Source organism: Vulpes lagopus, chromosome 8, assembly GCF_018345385.1.
Source record: "Vulpes lagopus strain Blue_001 chromosome 8, ASM1834538v1, whole genome shotgun sequence".
Lineage (NCBI taxonomy): Eukaryota > Metazoa > Chordata > Mammalia > Carnivora > Canidae > Vulpes > Vulpes lagopus.
In genome coordinates this window covers 30682319-30708794 of record NC_054831.1, presented here as the reverse complement: position 1 = coordinate 30708794, position 26476 = coordinate 30682319, and the positions used below count along the sequence as shown (strand labels likewise).

The 26476-nt window shown below is 39.1% G+C and overlaps 1 long non-coding RNA gene and 1 other non-coding gene across 2 annotated transcripts in view; one reads left to right on the top strand and one right to left on the bottom strand.

Annotated features, from left to right (window-relative positions):
- LOC121497060 overlaps positions 1–26476 on the top strand; it is a 167655-nt gene that overhangs the window by 112968 nt on the left and 28211 nt on the right. The gene's annotated exons all lie outside the window — the stretch shown is intronic.
- LOC121498274 lies at positions 25259–25366 on the bottom strand. Its single transcript, XR_005989671.1, has one exon. It is a non-coding gene; the product is annotated as a U6 spliceosomal RNA (small nuclear RNA).

The following is a 26476-nucleotide window of genomic DNA, read 5'->3' as shown; positions in this document are numbered from 1 at the left end:
TTGGTTTGAAAGTCACACAAGATCGCAGAAATGATCTCTTTAAAAAATTAACTTGGTGCAGAGAGAAGCACTTCAGTGACCTGCGGGGGAAAGTGAAAGGGAGCAAGATGTTTCTTCTTGTATTCATATCTTAAACTTAAATCTTTGCAAAGCCCCTGGATACCAGTTGGAGTATCAACATCTGGGTCACAGAAAAGTGCTGCCTCGTGTTCTCAGAAGTCCTGAGATATGTCAGGAGGAGGGGAATCAGATGAGGAGGGCTTATCAGAAAGATGACTTCTCACTCCTATCAGGATTCATGCTAAATATATTTTCCTCAGGCTTTTAAATAGAACACTCTCTAGTTTCTTGAGATACAATGCAGAGCTTCTGGACATGAGGAAAGGACCGAGATTCTTGTTGAGGAAGGCATTGCACCTCCTTTGGGGAAGGCTTCAGTTTTGATCCATTTCTCATGAAAGAGAGAAGAAGGCCTTTGCCAATTTTTTTTTCCCCTCTGGATACTATGTTCACTAAATCATCTGGTAGAGGCTGGTGAAAGATAAAATGAATATTAAAAATATTGACATAGATGCTTATTTAAGGATATACATGTATGGGATCCATGAGAATGTCTGTTAACACCTAATGTCCATCAATAACCAAGAAAATATTGCGTGTGCTTGCTTTGATATTTCTTTTCTCAGTTTTTTGTCCTAATGGTTGATATTTTTACAAAGGGTTATTAGGATATCTGACAATGGCAATTATGCTGGTGGTAATTTCCCACAACCTAGACTAATTGCTGGGTCATTAAAAGAATCATAAAGATCTTTTAAAATTATTTTGCAAATAGTCCACTATAAGCATGATTAATATCTCATTTTCCGATGGCTTTTAGCTATGATATATATTAATGAAAACAGTGCAATTTTATATGAAAGTAGCCCTGGCTTTTTTTCTAGGATGAGTTTAGGAGCTGGATATTATTTGATAGTATTTAGCTAGAGGATGCCGCCTCCTGTGTAGTTCTGAAGGGAATCATTCATAAAAAGAATAACATCAAATAAGATATAGCACATTTGCTTTTTAAAATACTTTTTGAGTCTGATCTAAGTATGATACTACCACCTACTCTCTTCAACATGAATCATTTCACCCCATGAAAAAGAGGTTTGGCAGTACAGTACAAAGGATTTGGGTAACTTCAGAGAGTGAGACAATATTAAAACAAGCCTCAAGATCAAGTTGTGTGACCAACAGGTACTTTCTAGCCTTTTCCTGTGTATGCTACATATAGGTGGGGGTACAAAAATACATACAATAAATTGTATAATAAATGGCTGTGATAGAGGGATAAAAACCTAGGCTCTAGGATCATATGCTTTTGGTCCTAATCAAAGTAACATTCCTTGGTATGAGATGTCCATGCTCCTAAGATGGAGTATGTGGCTTACACTAGAGGCAGATGTGGCGCTTTTAATCTTTCAGAATCCTTAAAATTGAAGTTCTGCCCTTTTTACCTCTGGCTAGCTATGTGATACAGCACCCCCCCCCCCCGCCCCCCGCCCACTGCCTTACTGAAGCAATGATCGGCCAGCCCAAGTAGCATGCAGGAAGAAAGAAATGTCTGCTGGTTTCTAAGACATGGTGGCATCATTGATCCTTCTGCATGGCCTTAACTGAATGTCTCAAAGTAACCTTAAAATTAATGTGTCCAAGACAGGGGTCTCCATATCCAACCCTTATTTTATTTATTTTTTTAAAGATTTATTTATTTGAGAGAGAAAGAGAGAGAAAGAGAACAAAAGCTGAGGGAGAGGCAGAGAATCTCAAGGAGACTGCATTTAGCATGGAGCCTGACGTGGGGCTTGATCTCAAGACCCTTAGATCATGACCTGAGCTGAAACCAAGAGTCAGAGGCTTAACCCACTGAGCCACCTAGGTGTCCCTCCGAGCCCTATTTTAAATGTGCATATCCCCAAGTCTTTCCTGTATCAGTTAATAATACCCAATTGATTAGGCTAAAAATCTGTTTTGCCCTAAATTCCTCATTTTTCCTTCTCCCATCTACAATATCTGGTCCATCAAGAAGGCCTCTTGATTTTACCACCAAAATGTCTTCTAAATTCATACCCTTCTCACTGTTCTTATGCTACTATACTAGTGCAGGCCTCCACAGTTTCTGCCTGGATTATTGGGACAGTGTTATAACTTTGGCCCTGCTTCCATTCTTGCTTTACTACAGTCATTCTCAGCACCAAGAGTCAGGCTATAAAATGCAAATCGATTCACATCCATTCCTCTGTGCAGTCTTCTTGGGGCTTCCCACTGCATTTCAAATAAAATCTCAACCTCCTGGCCAACTTGGCCATCATGGTCCTCATGGTTCTTCATAGTGGCTGTCCACTTCTTGCTCCTATTCTTGACTACCTCCACTCTACCCCTTACTCTGCTCCAGTCTCCTTGGCCTTGCTTTATCTGATCTTTGTTTGACTGATTCCTTTTTACTTAGCTAACTTGACACCTCCTTAAAGAGGCCTTTTCTGATCCCTTAAACTAAATAAGCTGCCTCCATCCCAGACCCATTACTCCACTCTATTTTATTCTTAGCATCTTGAATCTAAGATGATCCCATTTGTTGAGATGTATATATTATCACCACCTGCTGCAATAGAAGTTTCAAGTCTATTCATTGCCACATCCCCAAGGACAGAAACAGTGTTGGGCTTGCTCAATAAGCCAGCATTATTTATTGAGCTTTTCAGTAAGTAATAATTTAATAAATGAGTAATTTTAAAAAGTCATCCCTTCAAAGTCAATGTTGTCCCATCAGTGTTCTGCAGTAGGACCAGTGAATTTGGCATTTTTGCCTTTTGGGAAGAATCAAGAAGGAAGGTAAGAGAGATGTGAGTACATGGGTGAATATTTTCCTCTCACTTTAGACAAAGCAATTAATAAGCAAGTATTGAGTTCCTGCTGTGTATTAAGTAGCATGTGTTCGGTACTGTTACAGACAGGAATTACTGAGCGTATTCTGTAGTGGGATGTGTGTGTGTGAGCAACACAAATCAACAAAAGGAGAATTATATATGCTAATAATTACAATAGAAATTTAGAGGGAAAGATCAGTGTGAAATACAATAGTTGGTCTAGGCTTGATGAAAAAAAGAGGATCATTCTCTGACACATGAAGACAGAGAATCTGAAAAAGCAGAGAAAAGGAGAAGGTCTTCCCAGGCAGAGGATGGATCATAAATGAAGAAAAAGAAGAGGAAACAAATATTGATTTGGGCCTCACTTTGCTGTTAGAAAGCCAGGAAGAAACTGGATTTGATTCTGCTCAAACTATGCATATTTAGAATGCTCAGATATTTATAGAGTCCACAGAATTCAGACTGGGCCTATAGAAACAAATAAGTGGGATGGAAGGTGATTTATTAGAGCATTCCTTTCCTCTCTAAGGCTCTGTGGTATTTTTCTTGGGAACTGGATTTCATTCATTAAGCAAGTATTTATTACCCGCCTCTTCTGTACCAAGCACTGTGCTTGTCACTGGGGATCAAGAGTAAACAAGAGATCACAATCCTTGTTCCCAGAAGCTTATAGTCTCTCCAAGGAGAGAAACAGTATGTGAATAAATTCTTAATAATGATTTGAGCATAATTTAGAAATTGTACATTTCAGGCAAATTCTTTTATACTAATAATGTGGGAAGAGATAGAGAAAGAGGGTGGTTTGGAGAGGAAAGGATACTATTAATAGGTCATTTGTACCTATTTGTCTGTTTGTACCAGTGTGTTAGAAAGGATAGCAATGAGGCTGCCCCCTTTTGTAGTTTGTGATAAAACAGAAAAGCACAGGGGTATCTGGGTGGCTCATTTCGTTAAGCACCTGATTCTGGGTTTCAATTCTGATAGAAAAGGATTTCTTAGAGAATTATGGACTATCTCAGCTTTAACTTAGTTCTTTATCTTGTACTTTGGACTAGAATTCCATTCTGCAAAGGGAGTGATTTAAATACTTGTTGGTTATGTTAGATTCATGTTTTATCCTGGAGTCTTACTCTAAAATCTTCCTGATGGACCTTGAAGATCTGTTTTCATAAATATACATAGTATATTTAAAAACATAAATTCTCGGGACACCTGGGTGGCTCAGTGGTTTGGCGCCTGTCTTCAGCCCAGGGCGTGATCCTGGAGACCTGGGATTGAGTCCCTCGTCAGGCTCCCTGCATGGAGCCTGCTTCTCCCTCTGCCTGTGTCTCTGCCTCTTTCTCCATCTCTCATGAATAAAGAACTAAAATCTTAAAAAAATAAATAAAAAAATATATAAGTTCTCAAATGTAAAACCAACTCTAAACAAAGCCAAGTACACTTTGCCATGATTGAACAATTACCAATTATCAGGTGTTTATTGCAGCTTTATTCTTCCTGTGTTAGTCTGCTAGGGCCACCATAACAAAATACCACAGACTGGATGGTTTAAATAACAGAAAGGTCCGTTTTACAGTTCTAGAGGCTAGAAGTCCAAGATCAAGATGTTGGCAGATTTGCTTTCATCTGAGGCCTCTCTTCTTGCAGAGAGCTGTCTTCTCCCTGTGAGGCCATGGTCTCCTCTGTGCATGAATCCTGATGTCTCCTTCTTTGTGTGTCCATTCTTCCTCGTCTTACAAGAGCAGCATGCAGATTGGATTAGAGTCAACCCCAATGGCCTCATTTTAATTAGTCATCACTTTAAAGACCCTGTTCTGAAATACAGCCACATTCTGAGGTACTAGAGGTTAGGGCTTCAACATTTGAATTTGGGGGGAACACAATTCAGTCATAACACTTCCCAACCCTAATATACAGTTTTGGTCCTACAGGCAATGAGTGGGACTCAGAGAATTGGTAGAGTACTTTCTTTGGGGCAGTTGGTGGCTTCTCACCCGTCCTCCTAGAGCTCAGTGATAGAACGGAAGAGTGCCAGTAGGAACTTTTAAAGTTCTGCATTTCCTTTCTGTTATGCCCTAAAATTCTACAGAAAGAAGAGGCCTGAGCTCTAATTTTGTCCTGACCTAGAGAGATAAAGATGGCATGCTGCAAGATTTCATTCAAGGAGAAGGATGTTACTTGTAGTTGGTGAATGACAGCTTTGTGGAAGAGGTGACATTCCAGCAGGGCCTTGGAGAATGGGCAGCCGTCAGATGTGAAGAAATCAGAGTGTAAGAGGCAAGACAAAGGCCTTGTCTTGTGGGAAAGTGTATGTGTAAGGACATTATTTCTTGTAAATCTTGCAAATACATGAGGCATTTATGTAAGTTATTACATTGAATTCCCCCCAGGACCCCTGTAAGCTAAGCTAAACAAGAATTTACAGTCCTTTTCAATGATGAGGAAATAAAAACTCAGAGAGGTTGAACGGCTTAGAAAGATAGGTTTGAACACACCTGCCTGAGTTCAGAGTTCTCAGTAAGAGGCACGTGTATTAATTTTCTATTGTTCCTGCAACAAATTAGTACAGATTTTATTTTAAACAACTACATTTTATTATCTCACAGTTTTTTAGGTCAAAAGTCTAGGTGTGCTCAATGGCTTTTCAGCTCTGGGTCTCACAGGGCTGAAATCAAGGTGCTGGCTGGCCTGGATCCTAACATGGAGGTTCTGGGGAAGAATTTGCTTCCAGCCTCATTCAGGTCATTGGTAGAATTTGGCTCCATGTATTTATATGACTGAGGTCCCTGTTTCCCAGGTGACTGCTGTCAGCTAAAGGTCAGTTCCAGCTTCCAGGGGCTGTTTACATTCCCTGTTTGTGGTCCTTTTAATTGGGCAAAGCCAGCAGTGGCAAGTTGAGTCCTTGTTAGACCTCCTGTCTTTCTTACCTCCCCTTCCGCTTCATCTCTCTTGCCTCTAGCTAGAGAAAGTTCTTTGCTTTTAAGGCTCATGTAATTAGTTTGGAGCTACCAGATAATCCATGATTATCTCCTTACTTAGGGCTCATACCTCAAATCACATCTGTAAAGTCTCATTTGCTATGGAAGGTAATATATTCACAGGCTCCACAGATTGGGGTGTGAACATGGGGACTGTTCTGCCTACCACAGTAGTGGTGGGAAGGATGACATCACTAGAGACTGGAATTCTAGGGGCTGGGCTGGGCTGAGGCATTAGACTTTCTTTTGGATGTAATGAAAACCTATTAGAACTGTTTGGCAGCTAGACAGCCAACAGAGAGGACAGGGTAGAGGATAGGGCTGTGTCTTGTTAAGAAATGATTCCATTTATATAACATTCTCGAAATAAAAAACAATTGTTGAAGTGGGTAATAGATTGACAGCTGTCAGGAGTTAGGGATAGGAGTAAGAATAGTTAAAGGAAAGGTTGGGGGTATGAGGTAGGTGGGAATGGTTAAATATGGTGGCACGGGATCCTTGTGATGATGGAAATGTTCTTTAACTTTTCTACGGAGGTGGATATACAAACTTACACATGAAATTACACAGAACTAAATAAACACACATACACACAAATGAGAACAAATAAGAGTGGGGAAATCTGAATAGGATCAGTGGATTGAATCCATGTCAGTAGGTCTTGATTGTGATATTGCACTGAAGTTTTTCAGGATGTTGCCATTGGGAAGCCTGAGTGGAGGGCTCAAGCGATTTCTCTATATTGTTTCTAACAACTGCATGTGAATCTATAATGATCTCAAAATGAAAAGTCTAATTAAAAATAATACAATGAAATGCATTTCATATCCATCACATTGACAAAAATGAAAATGTTGGACAATAAGTGTGGGCAAGGAAACGTGAACTTTCCTCCCCTGCTGATGGGAATGTAAATGTGTTTAACAATCTTTGGAGGAGGGAGGGAGGGAGGGAGGGAGGGAGGGAAAAAACAAAAACAATCTTTGGAAATCCATTTGCATATTTAACAACTGCCCAAAGTATACTAAACATGACTGAAAAAGTCTATTCTCGGATAGGACCAATTACATCTTTATGAGTCTTGGTGCAAAATAAAAATGCAAAGCCCCTTATTCAGAAATTAAGAATTCAAGATGGAATGGTAGAGCTTTAAAGCAAGTGCAGTGTCCTCCCGAATGCAGGGCCCTATATGACTGCATATGTTTCATACTGTCCCTGCCTAGGGAATACACCTTAAAGAATCTCTTGGATCATGAATTCCAAAACATGTACAAGAATGTTCAGAGCAGTACTGTTGATAATATCAAATGACTGGGAACAGCCCAAATGTAGATGAATAAATTGTGGTACAGATGCACTAAGATTAATCAGCAAGGAAAGTGAATGACTTTCAGTTACTTATGAAAAGGTTTAGAGCATGCTACCTTCAAATATGGCATTTGACATATTGAATATTTTAGGCTGAAGGGTTTTGAGAAAACAGCAAAAACAGGAAGGCCACTCTGATCTCCTCCTGCCTCCCCTTTATTCCCTTAAACAGGTAGTAAAAGCCTTATTTGAGAGGTGCCCTGCCTACCTGTCCCTGGAGCAAGGTTACATCTTATCTCTGAAGATACAGGTTTTCCAAGAAGAATCCCCAAATACAGGCCTTGCTGTTTCCCCCAGTTTACTACTCTGACCTCATATTCATCAACCTGTCATATTCCTCCATGACTGTCCACTTTTCATCAAACCAAGCATAAAATATGTGTCTGTTTCTTTGGGTCTTCATTTTCTTATGAAGGCTCTTATGTCACATAAAACTTATATTAGCTAAATGTATGCATTTCCCCTGTCAATCTATCTTTGTCAGTATAATTTTTAGACCTAGGAAGGGACCTTAAGAGGGTAAGGAAAACTTTTTCCTCCTCTACACTTACAACCTCATGGAAGCATCTGAACAAAATGCTGACTAAAGAAAGTCCCCCAAAGAATGCATACAATCCTATATCCATATAAAGTTTTAAAAAACTGCAAAACTGAACTATATATTATTTAGGGAAACAAATATATGTAATAAAACTATTAAGAAAAACAAAGAAATGATGAATTTAGAACCCAGAAGAGTGGTTCCTTGTAAGGGGAGCAAGGGATTGGGGCTGGGGAAGGATGGCTGGGAGGGCCATCAGAGTTATGGGGGTGTCCTTTTTTTATAAACAGGAGGGGTGAGAATGGGGAGAGAGGGGAGTCCTCTTACACTTTTGTGGGAATGCAAATTGGTATAGTCACTCTGGAAAAGTGTGAAGGTTCTTCAAAAAGTTAAAAATAGAATTACCCTATGATCCAGCAATTGCACACTACTAGGTATTTACCAAAGCATACAAACATAGTGATTTGAAGGGGCACCTGCACTCCAATGTTCATAGAAGCAGTGTCCACAATAGCTAAACCATGGAAATAGACATAAATACGAACTATGGAAATACACATAAATACACACTCACACACACACACACACACACACATGAATATCACTCAGCCATCAAAGAGAATGAAATCTTGCCATTTGTGAGGACATGGATAGAACTAGATGGGATTAGCTAAGCAGAATAAGTCACTCAGAGAAAAATAATTATATAATTTCATTCATGTGAAATTTAAGAAACAGATGAACATATGGGAAGGGAAGGAAAAACAAAGTAAGAACAAAATTGAGAGGGAGGCAAACCATAGGAGATGCTGAACTCTAGGAAACAAACTGAGGGTTTCTGGGTAGGTGGGGGGGAAGGGATAATTGGGTGATGAGCATTAAGGAGGGCACTTGATGTAATGAGCACTGGGTGTTATATGCAACCGATCAATCACTGTACTCTACCTCTGAAACTAATAATAAAAAGGCTCATGGGTATGTGGGTTTTTGTTGAATCACTATTTTCCATGTATTCCACATATTATATTAGTTTTTATTAACTATTTAATAATTTAAAAACCAATTTAAGCAAGTTGGTATTATTTTGTGGGGGGAAAATGGACAGTTTATTTACAGTAGGAAGTTTCCAGACCTTTCTGCCTTTTTACAAGCTTTTATTTATTTATTTATTTTTTACAAGCTTTTAGATGCATTTTCTACTTTTATTATGTGGTGGGAGTTGATAATTTAAATACACCCACTACTCAGATGTCCAAAGAAAATATAATTCTTTGTTTTCTATAATCTAATTTTCCTAACCCACCCTCATGCTGCTGGGTGGTGATAGTCAGGGGAAGCAGGGGCCACAGCCAGGCCCTCTGTGTCTGTGGGGTTCAGTGGTCTTTTTCAGGTGACTCACTCTCTTGGGAAATGATGAGTCGTTCAGATGTCTTCTTTCTTTCTCTTATCCTCCTTAGATATATAGAGCCCAAGAGTGTGACATGCTGGCAAAGGGGAAGAGGTTTCTAGGCTAAACCTTCTTGTTGTCCTCTGGAGCCTTGCTGGTATTCATGGGGGATTTGCCTGCTTCCTGGCCTTCTGCCAGTGCCCATGTGACAAAGGGAGGAACTTCTGGTTTCCTCTTGGCTCCATCAGGTCCTGGCAATCCTGCTCATCCTTCCCCTGCTGATTCTGAGAGCGTAAGTGGCTACTCTGAGTCTCAGCAACAATCTCCAGCAAGCCCTCTGAAGTTCTTCACAGGCACCTTTCCCCTTGCTGTGACAGCTCCCAGCTCAGGCCCACTGTTCTCAATTCCATGGCCTTCCTCTTAGTCCTGGCATATGAAAGAACTTTTCCTCATGTTACACAGGAGTGGTAGGTGGTTCAAGAGTGGTAATCAGGCTCTCCTCATCAAACCAGGTGACCCTGCATTTTTTTTAAAGATTTTATTTATTTATTGATGAAAGACAGAGAGAGAGAGAGAGGCAGAGACACAGGCAGAGAGAGAAGCAGGCTCCATGCAGGGAGCCCAATGTGGGACTCTATCCTGGGACTCCAGGATCACACCTTGAGCCAAAGGCAGCCGCTCAACCACTGAGCCACCCAGGCATCCTTGACCCTGCATTTTTATTCAGCTGCAGGTATGCCTGTTGCCTGGACCACCCTGCACTGCTCTGGTTTTAGCTCTTCTCTCTTGTGCAATACTGCTCCCCTTCAGGAAATCGGCCTGGAAGGGAGTTTTCCCACTTTTGTCTGACCCTTGTCTCCCCAATCCCAGCTCCTCTTTTATGCATTCTATGAAGGCAGAAGGGCTGGGCCTGGCATTCCCTCTTACCTTGTGACTTCTATGCCACTCCCTCCTTCTTCCTACCTCCTTCCCTGGGCAGGGGAAGAAACTACCTCCGAGAAAGGGAAGATGGGAGTCCTAACATTAATTTTTGGCATTTAAGGATTTTCAAGCTAATTTGTCCAAGGACATTTTTGCCTTAGTTTCAGGTAAATAAACCCATTTTAAGCTACTAATAAGAAAGGAAGGTCCTGCAGGGAAAGTCAATCAAAGGTAGAAAGTGGAACAACTACTCACTTGTGAAACAGCAACCAAAGCACTTTGCGCATCCTGGTTATCTTCTTTGATCTTTATGCTTGGCCTGGAGGGGAATAAAATATAAGTGGCTAAGAACTTAAACTTGTAAATGAGGAGCGTTTCCCCTTTTGCAGTAAGTGGGCATGTAATTTGACCTTCACTTTACACCAAAAAACAAAACAAACCACAGATAATTCGAGTTCAATGTGAGAAAATGAAAATGTAGAAAAACTGGAAAAATAGGATTAAGTATTTATCAAACATCAGGACAGGCAAGGACACAGTAAACTTAGAAATGGCAATGGAAGTCATGAGGAAAAGAATGGGCAAATTTGACCATATGAAATTAGTTTTTAAATTAAAATTAATTTTTACTTAATATTTCTACCTATGATTTAAAAATGTTAATATAGAAGTATCATTAATTATATTTTAGTTATATTTTCATTAATACTGAATTAAATATTAATTTAATCTTAATGTATTTTTTAAATTAAATTTGCTTTATTCTAACTGGCTATTCGTGGAATTGGTCATAGGCAAATTGGATTTTAAATGATCTGGTTTGGGGGGAAATTGGCCAATTCCACCTCAGTGGGGCATGGTGATAGGAACAGAGAGAAGAGATGTGAATAATGTTATTAGAGGCAAAGACAGGATTGGTGACCTACTAGATACACAAGGCAAGTAGGATGAAGGAGTCAAGAATGATGGGATGCCTGGGTGGTGGAGCATCTGCCTTTGGCTCAGCATGGTGTGATCCTGGAGTCCCAGGATCAAGTCCCACATCGGACTCCCTGCATGGAGCCTGATTCTCCCTCTGTCTGTGTCTCTGCCTCTCTCTCTCTGTCTCTCATGAATAAATAAATAGAATCTTAAAAAAAAAAAAAAAAGAATGAATCTGAGGTTTTGGCCCAAGGCCACTGGGAGGGTGGCCAAATTGCAATCTGGGAGAGAGAGAGAAGCGGTTTTGGCTATTCTAAGTAGAAATCGCTACCAGTCCTTGGTTCTCAAACTTCAGTCTGTAGCAGAATCACTGTAGGATTTGTTAAAACACATGTTGCTGGTTCCATCCCCAGGGTTGATGATTCAGTGGATATGGGTTGGGTTAGAAATTTGCATTTCTAACAGGTTCTCAAGTGATACTATGCTGCTGACCAAGGGACCTCACTTTAAGAATCACCATCTAGTTTTTGAGGTGGAGGTGGTGGGAGGTATCCAGTAGAGAGGGCCTGGAGAGAGATCATGCCCAGACAGAAGATAATAATTGCTCCTATTTACTGTAAAGCTTCCCATTGGTGTGCCAATATTGGGCCTAAGTATTGATCATCCCCTGGGGAAGGGCTACAGGGTGGGGAGGGGTTGGGAAGATGGAGAGGCCAGAGACCTTGAGCCAATTGTCTTTGACCTGAGCAGCTGTCTCCATTTACCCTAGAGTGCATACAAACATTATCATTTTGCTTATGTAAGCAGCGGTATGAAAAACTGTAAAATATTGGAAAGCACTGATTTGCTGAGTGCTTATTCTGTGGCAGGCTCAAGTGATATCTCCATGAGCAAGATGCTATTATTATCCAGATTTAAGAGAGGAGAAAATGGAGGTTTAGAGAGGATAAACTACTTCAGTGGTTCATTTCAATGTCACATGGCTAGTAATTGGCAGATTCAGGATTAAAGCCCTGTCTGGCCCATTTCCAAACCTTGAGCTTCTAATTATTATGCCTCTTAAAGGATTTGAACATTATCTGCATAGAGGTGATATTTAAAACAATGGGATTTGATGAAACTACCAGGAAAGAGAGTTTAGAGAGAAATGTTCAAGTCTAGTACCTTGGGGAAAAAATCTAGGTTTAGGGCATATGGAGAAGAAATTGAGTCCTAGGCTATATCATAGAAATGAAAAGAGAAGAAGGCATAAAGAAAGAATTTCACTAGTGTCACATACCTTGGAACTGTCAAGAAAGGAAAAGGCTGAGGAAAGGCCACTGAACTTTGAGACTAAGGTCACTGTTGATCTTTAAAGGAACTATTTCACTGGAGAAATAAAGTTGAGAAGCTCTGTGTTTACCTTTTGCTGATTAACAAACAACTCCAGATATAGTCTTAAAATAATAGCATCCTTTAATGTTTCTCACACTTCTGTGAATTGATTTGGTTCAGCTGGGTAATTCTTCAGCTCCACCTGGAGTTAACTGGGGCCTGAGAGGCTGGAGTTATGGGAGGTTTGATTGGCCAGAAATATCCAAAGTGGCTCACTCACATGACAGTGAGTGCTGGCTGTTGGCCAAAAGTACTGGTTATCCAATATAGGTAGAGAGTTTATCCATGAGAACTGAGTTCCTCACAGCATAGCAGTGGGATTGTAAGAAGGTATATTTCAAGTACATAAAAGTCAGAACCCTAGATCTCTTAAGCCACACTCTGAATTTAACCTTATTTCAACCATATTATTATAGTAAAAAGCAAGCCACAAGGCCAGTTGGATTCAAAAGCCAGATTCACGAGTTTGAGAAATAGACTCTACTTCTCAATGGGAGAAGTAGCCAAGAATTTGAAACCATTTTTAATTTGCCAAAGGGTGGGTGATGAGAAGGTAGATGTGGTTAATATATACTATTTATCTTTTTTTTTTTTTTTTTTTTTTTACTATTTACCTTTTAGGAAATATTATAATAAAGGGGAAAAGAGTATGATGGTCATTGTTTGAGAACACAGACGTTTTAGGGAAGGGCTTTCCTAGGATATAGATGAGAATATAGATTATGTAGTACTGTGCACCAATATGACCTCAAACTTGTAGCCTAAAACCACAACCATTATGATTTTAGTTTCTGTGGATCAGGAGTCTAGGCATGGCCAAGTTGATCCTCTGCCATGAGGATCTTACAAAGCTGCAAAGTGTTGTTTGGGGCTGCAGTCTCATCTAATGCTTAACTGGGGGACAGCCCACTTCCAGGCTGTCATAGCTTTTAGCAGCACTCAGTTCCTTGTGGGGTATTGGACCAAGGCCCACAGTTTTGGTGGCTGTTGGCTGGAGGCCACTCTTAGTTCCTTGCCACATGAGACTTCCCAGCATGCACTTGCTTTCTGAAAGCCAGCAAGAGAAAATGAGTGTCTTTAGAAGACAGGCATTATGTATTTTAATCACATACATGTAATTATGTACATCCTGTCTCATTTGCCATATTCTAATTGTTAGAGAACAAGTCACAGGTACCACCTGCACTCAAGGGCAGGGAACGCACAAGGTCATGAATACCAGGAGGTGGGCATTATAGGGACCATCTTAGACTTGGTTTGTCACAGAAGACTTGAATTTATTTATAGTGTGTAAGGCAATGACCAGAGTAGAGGAAAAATATCAATCATTAGAGATAGGTCAGGGATAACTGGTGGGCCGTGGTTAAGGTCACATGTAAGTTAGATTTGGAAAAGAGGAATTTTCATCTTAAATATATAGGAAGAGGGAAGTAATTGAAGAAAGTAAGAGAAGTTTTAAAGTGTGAAGACAGGAAGTTTCTAAGAGAGTCCTCATCAGTGGATCTTCCTGACAAATAGGAAGTGATACTATTTCCTAAGCCTGAGTGTTGAGGAGGGATTCGTGCTTTGAGGAAAGTGGAAAATATTTGAAATAGGTACTATGGAGAATGTTATAGAGGCTGAATAGAAGTGAAAATAGGGGGAGAAAAAGATAATAAACAGAAGATTGGGCTATATTAAGTTGTTTATCATAGATCAATTTAAAACTACTGACAAACAGAATGAAGTTAAAATACCATTTTATTGCATTTTATCGCACATATCATGTGCGATGATGAGATTCAAGCTATGTAAAGAGGCAAATAAAGTCAAGAAAAGTAAAAAAATGCTAAGAACAGAGAGTTTGAAGGGTTTGAGATTTCCAAGAAGGCAAATAGTAGGTTCAATAATACTAAGAAAGTGGTATAGCAAAGAGAATTTTTTAAATTCTTAATCTTATTTGAATTTCCACAAAATCAGAAACACTATGTTCTTGAAATATTCTCCTCCCTCAGCTTCCATAACACATACTCTCTGGGTTGTATCCTACTTTTTTGGAGTCTTGATTTTGTTCAGCAACTCTTGTTCCTCTCTTCATCCTGAGGGTTTTCCCGTAGGCCTGCTTCTCTTCTTAACCTCACAGGATGCTTTCATCCAATCCCATGGATTTAATTACTCTCCAAAGGCTGACAAGTTCCAAAAGTAATATTTCTGGTCCAGATTTTCTCATTATGCCCAGCCTATGCCCAGCTGCCTTCATGTCCTGGGCAGTGAAGTTGGACATTGCAAAAATAGAAAGCATCATTTTCCCCTCTCTTCTTGCCCTCCTTTTCCTCTAGTGTTCCCTATTTTGGAGAATGGCACCAATACCCACTTATTTGCTCCACTAGGAAACTCAGTGTCATCTTTGACACTACTCTTTTTTTCACCTTATAGCCATCTGTCACACTATCACTCCCCCTTTCTATGTTGCCACTCTTCCACTCCACCGTCATATTTTTTAAGATTACTCCATTAGGTTTCTACACTACCTCCCTACTTCTAATGTTAATACTCTACAATCTGTTTTCCTCCTTGTAGTCACAGGGAGCTTGCAAAATGCAAATCTTATTATGTCCATACACCCTTCCTGACACACATACTCCACTTAAAATCCTTCTCTGAAAAAAAAAATCCTCCATTGACTTTCTATTGACCCTAGAATAAATTATACAGGATAAAATTTACTGAGAACTTATTATGTAGTAGGCACTAGGATTCACACTATACATGTTAAAGAACAAATCCTTAGCATGATCTTTCAGGACTTTCATTATCTGGTCCTTATGTAACTCTATAGTCACATCTCTGTCTATACTTCCTTCTTCACCTGGCTCATTCCAACTCATCCTTCAGATAACAGCTTGGAGATTTCTACCTCCAGGAAGCCTCCCTTTTTTTGGGCTCAAATTGTCTTATGGAACATGAACCTAGTACATTCTTCAGAATTAACCTTCTCATTTGTCTATCTCCAAAACTATTCTGTCTTATTAGTTATTGTACATGCAGTGTCTTTCACAGTACCTTGGTCATAGTGGTTGTTCAATAAATATTTGTTAAAACAATTCCAAGCATTGATAGAATTCAAAGGAATTGCTCTGTGTGTGGCTTTACACCTTCCCTTATCTCTTTTCCCATATTGTTAGCCATTTTTCACACTTAAAAAAATAGATATATAATATTCAGTTTTGAGTTTATGTTAGGACATTATGAAATCTACCATTATCCACAAATCTTCAGTAGACTCCACAATACAAAAGAGCTTTGAATTAAAAAAAATAGAAGGAAATAGGGGTTCAACAGCTATATTTCCTATATAGGTGATTAAACTGTGTAGATAAAGGGTAGAATTCAAGAAGTAAGGAATGAGTGAGATCTAGAATTAAGTTGAAGAGAAAATGGTAGCCAGAGGTGACTAGGCAAAAACATAATCCCATGAAATCTATGGAGATGTTGGGAGGGTCAGAAGATTTCCAAGACTATATGAACTGTAGATGTGAGCCAATTTTATTTTAATCTTAAAACACGAAGTGACTCCAATTGACACTGAGTTGTGAAAATCAAATGTATGTCTGTGATTATCTTTATCATTAATGTTACAACCGCAAACAATTGAGCATTGTCTTTAGCTATGTGGAACAATAAAAGGGATGGGAAGGAAGGATTATCAACACATTTGGGTAAAGACAGTGTATTTTTGAGAAGATTTGAAAAAACTTTTTTTTTTTTTTTTTGAAAAAACTTTTGTAAATGCGATAGCTTTAAGTCCTTGTAGAGGAGCTCAAAAGAAGACACGCCCTACCCTTGACAGAGTACAAATTTTGGTGTTGTAGAATGCATAGGATGTCTGTTTTTTTTTCTTTCCAACTAAATGTATATCTTTCCTCACTTCCCTTTTATCATAACTTCATCCCTTTGTTATTTTAGATATAGCATGCCTGGGCATTGTTGACACTCATCACCTGGCATCCCATCCCATTAGACCGGAGTGGTAGGAAGAGTTTATGAGAAGGCATGTAGACCTCCGTGATCCTGCCTGGAGACCAGCATGAGAGATGAGTGAGGGCAATGGTTCTAATGAGATCCCCAGTCAAGGTGCATTAATATCACTTGGGATGAAATTTGCTAAAAATGTGTTCTTGGGCCCCAATTAAGATCTACTAAGTCAGAATCTCTGGGGGTGGGACAATTAGTCTATGCTTTCATAAGCTCTTCAGGTGATCCTGTTACATGTGAAATTTTGAGAACTAGTCTGGGCTGGGTTTTTGCCATGAGTCATTTAGTAACCACAAGTGATAGGTGCATAAGATTAATTTTCTGGTCTCCTCAAAAGGCTTACTACTGAGATGTCTTTGGGAGTTAGATTCTTTAAGTAATGATGATAAAAAAAAAAACATACCTGTAGAATACTGAATAGTAGCCTGAGAAACACAATGGCTGCCAACTAGGCTTTTTATGTGGAACACAGTTCAGTTCATAAAATTCCAGAGAGTACTTGAAGTAAAGCCTACCTCTCTAATTCTCACTTTGACCATCCCATGTCTTGAGTTCTGTTGTATTTCTAGTACAAGCTATAAAAATCATCCCACTTCCTTTTTTACATTCATCACAATCACTCCCAATACAAATGAACCTCAGTTTACTGTGAAGTGTCTGGATTTCCTCTAAGCTGCAGAGCTGCTTTTCTCGGCATTCTTGCCTCCACATGACTAGAGATTAAGAAATGTCTGTGTGCATGCTCCTGGGCTTACATTTAGTTTCCCTGTTGATACTGGGTATGAGGGAGTAATGGATAAAAAATGGTGACAATTACTTTCACTCTGAAGGAAACTGGAAGGCATGAATTCAACAAATATTAATCATTATCATTTTGCGTGCTATGTAATGAGAAAGGAATATAGATAAAAGACAATGATAGGTAGTATAATAAGGATGTATATAAAATACAGAAAACTAGATGAGGAACAATTAATGGGGTGCCTGGTCCTTGGCATGCATGATATAAGCTCTTCCAGTAACATCCTTTGATACACAGTTTCACATTATTTTGCATATATTTTTATTTATATCATATGAATGCTACATCAAAACATCCATATGTATTTTTACAGATTTTATTTATTTATTCATGAGAAACACACACAGAGAGAGACAGGGAGAGACACAGGCAGAGGGAGAAGCTGGCTTCATACAGGATGCCTGATGTGGGACTTGATTACGGGACTCCTGGATCACACCCTGAGCCAAAGGCAGACACTCGACCACTGAGCCACCCAGGCATCCCAAAACATCCATATTTTAAGTAGATAAAATACAAATTAACTCAATGTAGGGAATATATTGTAATAATGTAATAAAGCATAAGTATATATTCTCTTGCTTATCACCTAAAACTGGAGTTAATACTGAAGTCATAAACAACCAAGACATATATTAATAGTATTTTAGGAGAAAGAAAGAAATCTTAACCAATATCCAGAACATTATCTAATTCAGTATAGAATCTTGGGTTCCCAATACCTAATCACACATATACATTGAGATTGTAACTATCCTCAGAGAGGCCTTCTCAGGCCTTCCTACATAAAGTGGTCCCCTGCATCCCTTTGTTTTTGCAGAGAACCTCAATACGTCTTACTCTTATTTTGTTTATTACTTGTTCATGATCTCACCTTCCCACTGGAATATAACTTCCATGAGGACATGTGCTGTGTCCTTCCTGCTCACGACTATATCCTAGCACTCAGAACAATATCTGACTCCTAGAAGGAGTATAATGGTTGAATGAATGAATATACACATGACAAGACCAAAGTACAACATGAAAAAATAAAGGTAGTTGTGTGATTAGAAGAAGTACTTTTTAATGCAGGACTTCCTTCAATATTAGCTTAGTATTTCAATATTAAAAATATTTTTAATGTGAATTTTAATTATGGAGGCATATTCCAAAGGAAAGACCTGACAAGCTGATTTCCATCTGTGTTATTTAGCTTGAAAACTCTAGTTCTCACCCTAGGTTCTATCTCTTAATTAGAGAGGAAGTCTGAGAAATCAAAGACCTTCCTTCATGGAATTCTGTTTTCTTACACAGCCAGGCAAGTCTCAGCATCATGTCTTCTAGGAGTAATGAAGCTTGTCATGCTTTTCAGTTAATATCCAATCTCTCGCTTTTCATGTCTCTTCTTTTATCTTCTTGTGTTCTACCATCACATCATCCCTGATTCATGCTGGTAGATGAGCGCTATTTTCAGAGTCCCATCTTAACTTCAAAATTTAGTTCAAGTCCCTAAACAGACGTAGCAGAACTTAAACTGCATTTTAATAAATGACACTAGTTACCACCTATTTTATGTGCTAATATATGACCAAACATTTCATAGAGCAATTCTGTGAAGTCAGTCTCTATGTTCATGATGAAATATTAAGCAATTGTCCCAAACAGCAGAGTGTGGACGGGAGATATAGTTCTATGCCAGAGGGTTTGGCTAGCCTCATGTGTGCTGCCTATGATATAAGGCACTCAGCATATGCTCTCATCCCTACCTCTACCTTTCTAAAACACAAATATCTGAAAAGCCAAAAGCAACATTTATCTTGATTCCCTTGCAGCTAGGGTTCTGGGAGTGAACATATTTCAGCAAAAAGATACACTTGTGGAAGGTGGAAGGCAAGCAGAATTCATTTTGTACTGCTGAGGCCTGAAGTTTACAGTTGGACTCAGCCCAGTGAGTTTGGAAGGCATTTGTTTTAGCAGAAGAGGCAACAATAGTATCAACTTTCTGATTCTGTCTGATTTTCACCTATGGTGGTAGTATATCTTTGAAATCGGAAGTCTGGTGGTGGCTTCCCAACTCTTGCACTAGGCTGTGATTTCATAGGTGCTTGATATCCTGTATGAAATCTCATTCTGCTTGGAAACACTGACAGCAACTATTCTCTTGGTAAAAAGCCTACTAGGAAGTCAATTAAATTTGCTCTGTATGACTGCTTTGGGCTTTTTGTTTTTGTTTTAGGAGTAAGCATAATGCATAATAAGTGCTCAATAAATACTTATTGAATGTAGTACTTACCCAATACAAAGAAGTTTTATTGAAAAATCAAATTATGTGTTCTACACTAAGCAAATTATAGTATTTTAAAGTCTCTAAATATTCCAGTATATTAATTTATAAGACAAATATGAGGCATACAGTAATGACCAAAACTTACTTCTTGACATACAAATGGCCAACAGACACATGAAAAAATGATGCACATCACTTGGTATCAGGGAAATACAAATCAAAACAACAATGAGATATCACCTTACACCAGTCAGAATGGCTAAAATTAACAAGACAGGAAACAATAAATGTTTGCTAGGATGCAGAGAAAGTAGGAATGCAAGCTGGTGCAGCCACTCTGGAAAATGGTGTGGAAGTTCCTTAAGAAGTTAAAAATAGAGATACTCTATGAACCAGCAATTGCACTACTAGTTATTTACCCCAAAGATACAAATATAGTGATCCGAAGGGGCCCCTGCACCCCAATGTTCATAGCAACAATGTTCACATTAGCCCAACTGTGGAAAGAGCTGAGATGTCCATTGACAGATGAATGGATAAAGAAGATGTGTTATATATATATATATATATATATATATATATATATATATATATAATGGAATATTACTCAGCCATCAGAAAGGACAAATACCATTTGCATTGACATGGATGGAACTGGAGGGTATTATGCTAAGTGAAAGGCAATTATATGGCTTCAGTCATATGTGGAATATAAGAATATAAGAAAGAGTGCAGAGGATCATAGGGTAAGGGAGGAAAAACTGAATGGGAAGTCATTAGAGAGGGAGAAAAACCATGAGAAACTCTTAACTATAAGAGAGACTCTTAACCCTCTTAACTGAGGATTGCTGGAGGAGAGGTGGGTAGGGAGATGGGGTACTGGGTGATGAGCATTAAGGAGGGCATGTGATGTAAAGAGCACTGGGTGTTATATGCAACTATTATATCATTGCACACTAAATCTGAAACTAAGTATGTACTTTATGTTGGCTAATTGAATTTAAACTAAAAAAAGAAAACCCTTACATCTTACCTTAAATAAAAGTGGTACAAGATGTACTGTGCTTCATGCTATCATAAAGATGCAAGTAAAATACCATGAGGTCAGATTGCAATTATTTACTTCTTTCCCTGAAAGAGGATTATTCATCTTTATCCCCATAGACTTTGGACTTGGCCATGTGATGTGCTTTGGCCAATGAAATGTGAGAGAACCAAACATGTGTCACTTCTAAGCAAGAGATGCAAGAGTTATTATGAATTTCTAGCAGCTCCGTTCTTTCTCTCAGCTAAAGAGTAACCCAGATTGGGTGATCCTTTAGGCTGGATCTCAGAATGGAAGGATACACAATATATATGTAATGAGAGTAAGAAAACTTTATTTTAATTCACTGAAATTTGGGGTTTTTTTGCTCTTGCATAGAAATAGGTTGGTACTCATGGAAGACAGAAATTTTATTTTGTGGCAATTTTGCGTAAGCAGGAAGAGGTGCAATGTGAGATTTACGCTGAGACATAAGCAAGATTTCAATGGACAGAGAAGAAAGAAGAAAGAAGAAAGAATATATCCATATATGCAAAGATACAGATGTGGAAAAATTCAGCCTGGGGCAATAGAGTAATAAATAATCTGATAGATCTAGAAAATATGGTATGAATGGAGAGAAGTAGAAGAAAGGCTGGGAAAAGTTTTTCAACCATGTTTAAGGGATTTGAACCTCAGGGGCTTGAGGTTGCAGCCTTTCTTGAAGTAGACATTGAAGAGTCTCTGGAAGAGATAGCCATCAAGAAGATGTCTCTGGATTGAAAACCATTTAGAGGCCAAGGGGAAAGGGCTGGCTCAGAGGTAATAGTTGAAGAAACAAGAGAGAGGAAAATTGGGATCAAAGAAGGAGGCTTGGAAAAGTTCTTCTGATGTTAGGAAAGAAAAACAGTAACAAACATAAACAAAGATAATGAGAAATTCGGAAGCACAGTGACTTTGCACCAGATGCCCTGATCTTAGTGAAGGGAGGGGGGAAGTGTTGAAAGTGATGGTGGGTATGGGGTAAAACAGCCTTGGGAGTGAGAACCATTGCCTCAGATGAGGAAACAGACTCAGAGGGATCACATGAGTTGCCATGAGAGTGAGGCAATGCACATGGGCCAACAAGTCAAGTACCTAGAAAAATTCCTGGCACTCAGTAAATGTTTGACTCCTCTTTTATTTTTCTTCATGTAACTTACCAGATCCCTGAATATGGATTCTTTCCAGTCCAGGGACCACGGGTCAGTTACTGCTTTGCTAATGCATTCCTTCTTCCTGACCCGTGCTTTTTACTGTATGGTCATACAGGCACTGCCCCATCCCAGAAAATCCCACCTTTCACTTTCAGGGTTCACAGGCTGGCATCCTCCCATAAATCCCAATCTCAGAGTCTGTGATGTCACTTTTGAGTCAATTTCATGTTTGCTTCAGTCTCAGCCCTCTTACATGCTTGTTGACTCACATGGTTTCTTAAACTCTATTTTATAGAATCAGACATTTGAGAAGTGGCAAAATTGGTTTGCATGTAGACACTGAATCAAAGATTTACCTCAAACCCAACAAAGTAAATGAAGCCAGAATGCAGCTTCTGCTTGGCATTTAGCAGGGATGGCACAGATTTCCCCAGCATAGCACATGGAGGAGCAAGTGAACAGCATTCCCTGAAGTATTACCAGGAGCTCTCAACTACAGAGTCGAGCCAAATCAGGCTGCTAACCCGATGGAAAAAACTTGGTGTGAATATACATATATATGTTACATGTCTACGTGAGCATATAATACTGTGTCTATATATAGTCAGCTAAAGCTGGCAATGAAAACAAAAACTCTGCACTTTCTTGGCTTACTTAAACTGAGTAAAAATAGAGAACAATATGCAAGCCACTGCTAGTTAAAGGGTGTGTGCATATCTCATGAAAGAATCTGTTAAGAATCTTACAGTCTGACTGCCTCTTGGTTTGGAAGTCAGAGGCCAGCTTCTCATCATATTCTGTATTAATTTAACAAGGTTGACTTCAAGGAGGGATTTATACTTAGGCATGATTTAGGGCCAGGAAGAAAGAAGAATTTTTCCTAAGCTAGTCCAAATTAAGTGATCCCTTTAAGTGAAGAGCCCAATAAATATGTAGGTGCTGGTGGGTGGGGCAGGGAGTTCTAGGGTGAACGAATGCACACAAAATGGGTCCATACATTTGCATGTGGTAAATGTACATACAGATATATAAGCACTGCCATCCATTATGTGCATTTTTGAGAATTCATAGAGATTGAGGCACTGAACAAAAACTTCTGGTGATTATAAGCTAAAATTATATATTTATTTAATTTCTCATAATTTAGGTTAACATTATTTGACATCTGTATTCTCTAAGAAATAATTTGTTCAACAAACATATGTTGAATGTCTATTATGTACCAGGTACCATATTTGGTGCTAACATAAAAGATGAATAAAGCATAATTCCTGTCTTTGTGGAGCTCACAATCCAGAGAGTAGGACAAATAAAAATCATTATTCTGCAATGTTATTGAGTGCTATAATGCTTGATATATACAGTCTTTTGCAATCATAGAAACTTGTAAATTAGCCCAGGACTTAGTGGCTTGAAGCCACCTTTTTTTCATTTCTCACAGATTTGATGGGTTAGGAATTTGGAAAGCACTTGGAAGAGATGGGAAGGAGATGGCTTGTCTATGTTCCACAATGTCTGGGACCCCAAATGGGAAGGTGTGATGACTCCGACTGCTGACCAAAGTGCGTACACATGACCTCTCCATACAGCTGGGTTTCCTCATGCATGGCAGCATCAGGCTCCACGTACAGGTGCTCTAGCACACAAGGTGGAAGACGTATCACTTTTTATGACCCAGCTTCACAAGGCACTGGTTTCATGTCTGCCACATACCCTATCAGATGAAGCAGCTACAAGTCCACCCAGGAACAAGAAGAAGGAACACAGATCCTAACTCTCAATGAGAGGAATGTCCAGGAATTTGTGGCCATTTAAAAACTGCTGTGAAAAGACAGGGCCTTACCAGCTGGTGGAGTCAGGGAAGGCTTCACAGGAGAGGTGGTATTGAAAGAAGAATGGAAATTTGCTGGAAGTGGCACGGGTAAGAAGTGATTCTTTAGAGGGAATGTCTCTCAGGTGTACACATACACAAGGAACAAAGAAATGTAAGACAAAACATGAAAGATGACTCTGAAGTGGATCAAGCATCAAAGGAAAGTCAGTCTTATTGCTTCCAGACACCTCAAACACATTAACATGTTTGAGCTGCTAATGCAACTCAACAATTGTCCATTGATTCTGAAAGTGTATACATTCATTTGGGAAAGCATTGAGGAGCAGATGGGTTTAAAGTGTGATTGTGAAGAGACTCCTTTTGCTTTAATAGACACAGAGTAGTTACTCTCTACAGATACTATACTAAGGACATGGCAATTTCAACTCAATCCTCACCACAGCCTGACAAGGCAGTTATGTTTATGATTTCTCACTTACAAATTAGGAAGTTGAGTCCCAGAGGGATGAAGTAATTTGCCCGAGGTCACACAGCTGGCCAGTGGCAGACTTAGGATTCACAGCAGAGTCTGGACACCTTACCACTTAACAAGATCACCCTGCAGACATTTGGAGCAGAACAGTGGCTGAAATTGAAGGCCACACTGGGAGCTTGAATTTGGTCTGTATGGTAACTGGGAGCCACTTAGAGCATCTAAAGTGGACATAAATATGGTCTAAATTGTGTTCACATAGCTAGTTATTGGCTGAGCCAGATAAGAAAACAAGTCTTTTGCTTCTCAGTTCAATGTTCTTTGCTCTTCCCCAACTCTCTTGTGCCTGGAAAGAGTATTTCATGGTTCAGTACAACTTCTCAATCTGTTCAATAATGATTTAAGAACCGGGACTCTTGAAGAAGAAGCAAGCAATGGGGGTAACTCATGCCTTGCCACTCAGGATTTATCTGCAAGGTACTCTCCAGGTTAAGTCAAATCAGTTGATTTCCCTACATAGGTCATTTTGAGGCTAATCTAGAATAATGCAAAGCATCGTTTGTAGTTTGACTCTCAAAACACAATATATAATTAGAAGCAGTTAAATTTTTCCATCAATTCAGCACTGTTTTTTACTGCCATGAGCTATGGCTGATCTAATATTTTGCTGCATGGTGTGGTACAATTTAAATATACATGCTGACATCAGGACAGACAGCATTAATGCAGGCAATATGTCTGAATGAAAACACCATTATATTATTACTATGAAAAATGGCTATATCAGCAGAGTATTAGGGATGGAGCCTGAGTAAAAGAACATTAACCTTGCACTCAATTTTGGTCTCACATCTCTGACTCCCTCATGTAGTTATTATAGAACATAAAATGCATAATAGTTTAAAAAGTCAGGGGAGGCACAATATAATGGTTATCTTAGAAAAATGGTAGGAGCAGCTGGCAGCTTAATTTCAAGTTTTGTGGAAATGGTTTAAAATGGACACTGTGCTAATAATTTTCTACAAAAAAATTTAAACATTTTACTTTTGGATGAATTTACACTTTCGCTGAGATATATTAAAAGGTGCTAGGAATAATAAAAACAATGAAAACTGGAGCAGCCTGGCTCGGTGGTTTAGCGCCGCCTTCAGTCCAGGGCCTGATCCTGGAGACCCGTTATCGAGTCCCATGTCAGGCTGCCTGCATGGAGCCTGCTTCTCCCTCTGCCTGTGTCTCTCATTAATGAATAAATAAAATCTTTACGAATTTGTATGTCATCCTTGCGCAGGGGCCATGCTAATCTTCTCTGTATCGTTCCAATTTTAGTATATGTGCTGCCGAAGCAAGCACTAAATAAAATCTTTAAAAAAAAAAAAAAAACACAATGAAAACTAGAACATCAAACCCCCTGTCTTAAAGATGTCTGCCAAGGAAATTAATGAAAAAAGACTGGATGAGGTGCAGTTAATTTTGAAATTGAAGGTGGTTTCAAAGAGCAAAGCAGTACTAGAATTTGTATATGGAGTGTAGAAAGACATGACATGGAGAAAAGTCAGGCTCATTTTGGCAGAAGGTGTGCAGTTCCTGGGCTGGAAGTTGGTGGACCAATGTTATGCACCCTAATCTTACAAATCATCTCTGGTGAGCTTAAGTGGACACATACAATATATATTTTTGGTGAGTTTTTTCAGAGTAGTTAACTATCAAATAAACAACCCCCAAAACTATGGTTCCTTGAACGTGTGTGTGTATGTATATATTTCTTTCACTAAGCATCTTTTTCCCCAATGAATGATCTATACAGTTTACCTCCCTGACTCTATGCCCACTTCCAGCTGGCAGCAGAAATAGGGAAATCAGAGTATCCGGTTCTGCTTTGTCAATTAGGCCAGTAATCTGCATATGGGTTTCCTTTTTTTCTTGAGCCCATTATACATGTTGATGTTGTTGTTTTTAATGAAGAGTGAAAGAGAGCTGAGAATACACATTTGTATGTGACAGGTCTTTTCTATAGACTATTATTTTAAAAGGACATTTACGCACACTGTACTCATCTTTTGAAAAAGCTAATGAGAATGTTTACTGATTGCCAAGCTGTAATTTCAAAGACGAAATGGTGGGAAAATTGATCTACAAGTATTAAAGTGTTCTTGGTTTTGTGGCATTACGGTGACGGGGAAAGATCACATATTTCCCAAGACTCAAATCTGTTAAGTACTCATTCTGGCCTATTACAGAGATTTGAATTTTTCTTTCAAAAATTTTTCTTGCTGACGAAGCCAGGTGCCACTAGCCATGGGATTTCAAAACTTCCCCTTAAATGGGCTTAGAATGTATATAAAAGAGAAGTTGAGCATTCCTTTTTATTTGTGGTTATCTTGGTAACGGAGAGTTGAAGAAGGGTCCATCACACTGCCAGGGCATCAACATCACTGTTGTTCTCTAGCACTTACTCCTCAG